This window comes from Trematomus bernacchii, unplaced genomic scaffold (genome assembly GCF_902827165.1).
Source record: "Trematomus bernacchii unplaced genomic scaffold, fTreBer1.1, whole genome shotgun sequence".
Classification (NCBI taxonomy): domain Eukaryota; kingdom Metazoa; phylum Chordata; class Actinopteri; order Perciformes; family Nototheniidae; genus Trematomus; species Trematomus bernacchii.
This window is the reverse complement of record NW_022987567.1, coordinates 8103857-8110231: the sequence shown is the minus strand read 5'-3', so window position 1 is coordinate 8110231 and position 6375 is coordinate 8103857.

The window sequence follows — 6375 nt, the reverse complement described above, 5'->3', positions numbered from 1 at the left end:
GCACCGTGCTACTGTGGTCATTTTTATTCCATACATATATTATTTATATTAAAATGCTAACAAATAGAAAACTCATGGAGACATAGAGAAGCAAAAACAAACATATTATAGGGATCTCATTGGCTAGCTAGCCGGCTCTGTTGTGATTGGTCAATCGCTTAGAGATGTCCCGCCCCTTAGCCTTCCAAAGTGATGTCACTGTTTTCCTGAAGTAAACAGCGGAGTCCAAGCTGTTGTCTATGTGTTGCCTAGCAACAGTGGTGGGTGTAACGCGTTACAAAAGTAACGGCGTTACAGTAATGTATTACTTTTTGCTGTAACGAAGTAATGTAACGCATTACTAATGAAATGTGGGTAATATACTACCCGTTACAACTCATTTTAACCCGAAATGAAATGGTGTTTTGTTTTTTAAGAATTCACTAACATCGCGAGCAGTGGCGGCGCCAGAGCATTTTTGTTGGGTAATCTATGGTAGGGCTAACCCATACAGTGGTGGGGCTCAAGTCAGTATTTGCAATGTAATTACATACACGCTATATCGCCCCCCTTGACAGTGAAACGCCACGCGTGAGGTTTAGATTATTTCCCTGTCTCAATCAAAATGGAACTGTATGAAATAAAACGGCACATTTGTCTTGTAGTAAATAAAAAGGGATCACTGTGAACGTGACGTATGATAGTACACGTTGAAGATCCAATGGGGATACTGAATGGCGGTTTCGATTGATCTCAATCAATAAGGCATGACGCAGACCCAACGTTTCGTTGCTCTGATTGGCTGTAGGTCTATTCAAATTGCATTTGGAGGCATTTTGATCTGACCGCGGCCGCGCTGATATTATAACGCCAGAGAATTTCCACACCTTTAGTGTATAAAACTCCCCCACTACTTAGACTATTCCTTGCACCCCTCTTATAGCATAAACCCGAATGGTCTCAACCATATTGCATCAGTAACGTGCACTTGTTGTTACAGCAGGATCAGTTTGTGTGCTGTGGACACGACCCGTATATTTTCGCAATCCGTGTTCTCAACATTTAGCATTTCGCTTATTATTTAATTGAATTTGCATCACTTTTCATGGTGGGGCTAAGGTGAGGCTAAGCCATTTCTTGGTATGGCTGTAGCCTACCCCAGCCATACCCTGGCGCCGCCACTGATCGCGAGACATTCCGACACCTGAGAAAAATTGTGCGGGTAGATTAGTAAACCTGGTGTTTACGTAATCAGTCAGGCTGATCTTGATGAGCCTGAAGGGTGTTCTTTTCCCCATAATGACCAAGTCGCTGCACATTATCCCGCTTATTACACGGCCAGATACTAAACAAAGGAATCGACTCCCAATATTAATTAAAATGATTTTATTGACTTAAAATTATCGTATTTCTTCCACTAAGAAAAAAACAAAAAACTTTACGGCAGCACTGTCCAACTCTGTTTGTCACTACCCGATCCGCATCCCTGCCCGATCTGTACTGCGCATGTGCGAGATGGTCCGCCATATTTGAGAACTACATACGGCAACTCAAATAGGACACTTGACACAGTGGCGTTTGGCTAAGCAGAAAAAGAAAACTAAAAAAACCCGACAATATTAATCTGAACGAGAGAGATGAGTTATTGTTATTACAACGTGACTTCACTATTATTAAACAACTCCTTTTATTGGGTCCTTTTATTGGGTTAAGTACATTGTCAGAATAAGTGAGAAATGGATTTAACTTCTGTTAGACAGCTATCATACTGAAGAAATATTGACTGTGTGAAATGTATGCAAAAATGTATGGCATTAATAATTTATATCTAATTACATTAACTGTGAATGTCCTTCATTTTATATCAAATAAAATAACAAAAGATTTTTGTATAGATATTTGAGACGTTTATGACTCGCGCATGCACGATGCAAATCGGGCAGCCGTCTAGACGTCAAATGTCCTAATTGAGTTGCCGTATGGAGTTGTCCAATATGGCGGACCATCTCGCACATGCGCAGTGCGGATCGGGTAGGGATGCGGATCGGGTAGTGACACTGCTCACAGTTTCTGATCCACTAACAAGTCCTTAAACGGTTATGGCCCGTCCACACGGCGGCGTGCGTTGAAGCTTCAACGCTTCTGCCCATTCACTTTGAATGGGGTGACGTCACGCTTTGCCAAACTGCATTGTGGTTGCGTCGCTTCGCTTTGCTTGCGTTGCTCGCTTCAAAAGTTGAGCAATGTTCAACTTTTGAAGCTTCGACGGAAGCGTCAGCCAATCAAATCATCAAACCGCGTGCTTGTGTGTCCGGGGCGGGAGATTCATGTCATTGGTTGTTGGTCGAGTTTCAGACACGCCCACCGGCAAGCTTCAACGCACGCCGCCGTGTGGGCGGTGCGTTAGTGCTAGATCGTATACCTCCTGGGTTTTAGGCGGCGGAAGTGACGTAATCGTGGATGACAAGTCAGCAACTTTTGCAGCAACTGACAGCACATCTGGTAAAAGTAGACACATTTAATTTAATTTTGCATGGGCTCTTCGCGACTCTGGAGTCCTGCAGGAATCCGGAGGACAGTGAATAGGAGTGAGAGGGAGGGAGCACACTCATAAGAAATCTCCCCCCCTTTTTTTAAATAAACCTCGTACTGTGTGTGTCACTGTAATCCGAAATCAAATGCACATCAAAATATGATATTTTTGTGGAAAGATGATGTATTCATGCTCGTCTCTTGTCTTGGGTGGCAGGTTACGTCACTTCCGCCTAAAACCCAGGAGGTATACGATCTAGCACTAACCGTCCATAAACACTGCAGAGCCCGTTCCTGTAAGTGTTTACTTCTTGTCTGTCTTCTTCTGTTTATTTATCTGACGTCCAGTGCTCCATCTTTTACCCTCTTTTACTTTCTCTTTCTTGATCCTCCTTAGCAACGGAATTGACCAATCAGAATCAAGTATTCAACTAAGCCTTGTAATAAAAGTTGTTAGTAGCCTTAAGGGCCTACACAGTTGCTGCACTAAACTACATTTTAGCATTTAAAATACCTAGCCATTATTTTGCGGTTATTTTGGTGAAAGTAACTCAAAAGTAATATAAAAGTAGTGTAACTCATTACATTTCAGGGACAGTCATATTGTAATGTAACTTATTACTTAAAAAAGACAGTAATATGTAATGTATTACATTTTGGAAGTAACTTGCCCAACACTGCCTAGCAACCACAAACACGACCGGACATTCCATTTGTGCCTTTGATGGCTATGACATCATCGCATTCCGTCACATGTTGGCTTTCATCTCATTTCCTATAAACAGCTGGGCTGACGGACTCATTTCATTACCGATCCCAATCCTTACGTGACAGGAAGCAGGACCTTAGCTCTCAGCGCGCCATTTTATTTATCATATTGGACACTCGGTGTTTAATAGAGACAACTTACTTTGTGCAAAATATATTAGTTTTAAAAGTAAAGAAATGGCTGCTATAGAAAGAGAAAGAGTGATGGCTGGAGATGAGAGTAGAGAAACGGCTAGACAACGCAAGAACGCCTGTGAGATAGGGAGATTAAACAGGGAGTTAGAGACTTGTGATAAAGTCATAAAATACTCCAATACACTTTATGTGAAATATAATGGAGACCTAAAGTCCCTTGATGTCGAGAAACTCGGTAAAGAAATGGAGGATATCCCTGAATCGAATGAGATCCTCATAGAGGACGAGACAGTCAGTCAGTCCCTCCAAAAAGACATTACCGGTGTGATGGAAATAGCTCAGAAAAGGGAGGATAGGGCTGAAAACAAGCAAGATGACGACATGATGGAGAATGAGAGATTCACTGAACTGCAGAGAAAATATGACGCCCTTCAGAAAACCAGTGAAATACACAAGGAGAAGAACCATTGTCTGCAGATAGACTTCAACACTTTCACGGCAAAGTGCAAATTACTGAATCGTAAATTTGACATAATTCAGGAAGACAAAGACAATCTGGAGACTCAGCACAACGGACTGACGGAGAACTTTAACGCAGTGCAGCACGTGAGCAGAGTTCTCCAAGTGCAGAGAAATAGGCTAATTGAAGACAACAGAACCCTAATGGGGAATCAAGCCCCACTACTGGCGCAGAACACACAACTAGAGGAGGAAAAAGGTGTCTTACTGAGAAATGAAACCATTTACAAAGATGACATTGTTGTCTATGGGAGAAATCAAAACGTTCTGCAGGTAAACCTCGATAGGCACAAGCAGAATGTAAAAAGACTGGAGATGTATTCCTCTGTGTTTTCTCTGCAGAACGATCAATTGTTGGATAACGTTAAAACCCTCCAGGCTCAGAACACTTTTCTCCTGGAGAACAGGACATTATTACCAAATAATAGCCATGGACTCCAGACCCAGAATGATGGACCTCAGGAGAACGTCAGAACCCCCTTTAGCAACACACCACATGATGTTCTCCAGGGTTACAATAACATGCATCAGAAGTATGACGACATGATCAGGGAGAACATTAAAATCCATAAGAACCAACGAGAGATGCATCTGGCAAATAACGTTGTACTGCAGGAGAACATTACAAAATACCGGGCAGAAATCACTGGACAACAAGAAAACATAAAAGTTCTCCAGACGCAGAAGAATGGACTGCAAGAGGACATTAAAACAGTCTGGGAGCAGATCAATGGACTCGATGAGAACGTTGGAACCTTCCGGGTGCAGAACAGTGGTCTCCAAGAGGACAATGAAACCCTTCGGGTTCAGAACAATGGACTCCAAGAGATCGTTAGAACATTCCAGGGGCAGAACGATGGTCTACAAGAGAGCATTTTAAGGCTTCGGGCAGAGAACTATGAACTCAAGGAGAACGTTCAAATCTCTAAGAAAGTTGAAGGGGTTCTCCAGACAGAGAACGATGGACTCAAGGAGAATAAAGTCACTCTTCGGGAGCAGAGCAATAGGTACGAGGAGAACATTAAAACAGTCCACGTACAGAACGATAGACTCGAAGAGAACGCTCAAACAGTCCAAGTGAACGTTGAAACACTTCAGGAGAAGAACAACGGACTCCAGGTTAGAGTACAAACAGTCGAGACGCAGAACAATGCACTCAATGAGACATTTAGAATCAACGCTAACGAACGTCCCGTGCATGCTAACGACATTCCCACTGAGGCTTCCGGCACACAGAAGAAGCCTAAATTCTGGAAAAATGTCAAGGGGTTCTTTGAGAGGAAAGACCGGTTCCCAATTGTCCCGGCGCATCATGTGTCAAACGATCAGCCGGAGAACATTGAGGAACAGCCCGGATGTTCTTCATGGATTCAGGCCTTCCACTTGAAATGGGCGCAAATACCCTTTCTTTGTGGGATGAAAAAACGTAATTAATTTGTTATGTATGGTTATCGCCGGGTACTCCGGGTTCTTCCAGTTTTAATAACCTTTCTTAAATTGGTTTAGAAAAACAAAAATGTATTTCTCGATTTGTTATCTAATCTTGGTTTTGTCATGTTATCTCCGGGCGCTCCGGGTTCCTCCAGCTTTAAAGGTCTCTTATTATACTATTTTTAGGCATATATGTGACTTGCTCCATCGAAATCAGTAACATTTGCTCCCGTTTAGCATTATGGGCGTCATAGCCATAGACTATAAAAGTCTTACCCAAGGCTGAATCATAAACTAAACTGTATATGTTTATATAACTTACGTCCTTAGCTGGCTAATAAGCTATATAACAAGCTAAGCTAACAAGCACACAATGGGGTTAACATGTATAATATTATCATTTTAGACTTCTTGGAAGGTCTGTTAGTACATTCAACCGCACAGCACGACATTTTAATTGTCTGGTATTTGTAACAATATTCCCTAAAAGGCACAATCACCACGAACACGGCTACAGGGTCAAGTACAGTAACTACAACTAGCTAATGTTGTAGCCTAGCAGAGTGGACAAGTTGCTGTTAGCTGACAGTGAGGCACGTACCTGTCCATCAAAGTGACCACGCCCTAATTTATGCAAAAACTTTAAGACCTAATATAAATAAAAGGGTCGCATTATAAAACAATTCACTCAACAATTAATAATCATTAAGATGGAATCTAACTATATCCCGAATAATTTGTATTGCATCCAGGGGTAGAAACATGTTTATTTCTGCTGTAAAGTTGGGCATTTTAACATGGGGGTCTATGGAAATTGATCCTTTCTGCAGTCATCGCCTATCGGCCAATAGATGAAATGCAATTTGTGGCACTTCCTTATTGGCCTCCCGGCTCTGCCCCAGAGTTTGCCGCTTGGTGTGTACGTGTGTGTGTGTTTGGGTATTTTTGTGTTTGTGTGTATTGTGTTTGTTTCCCGGGGAAAACACTCACAAGAAACACCGCCTGCTGTGA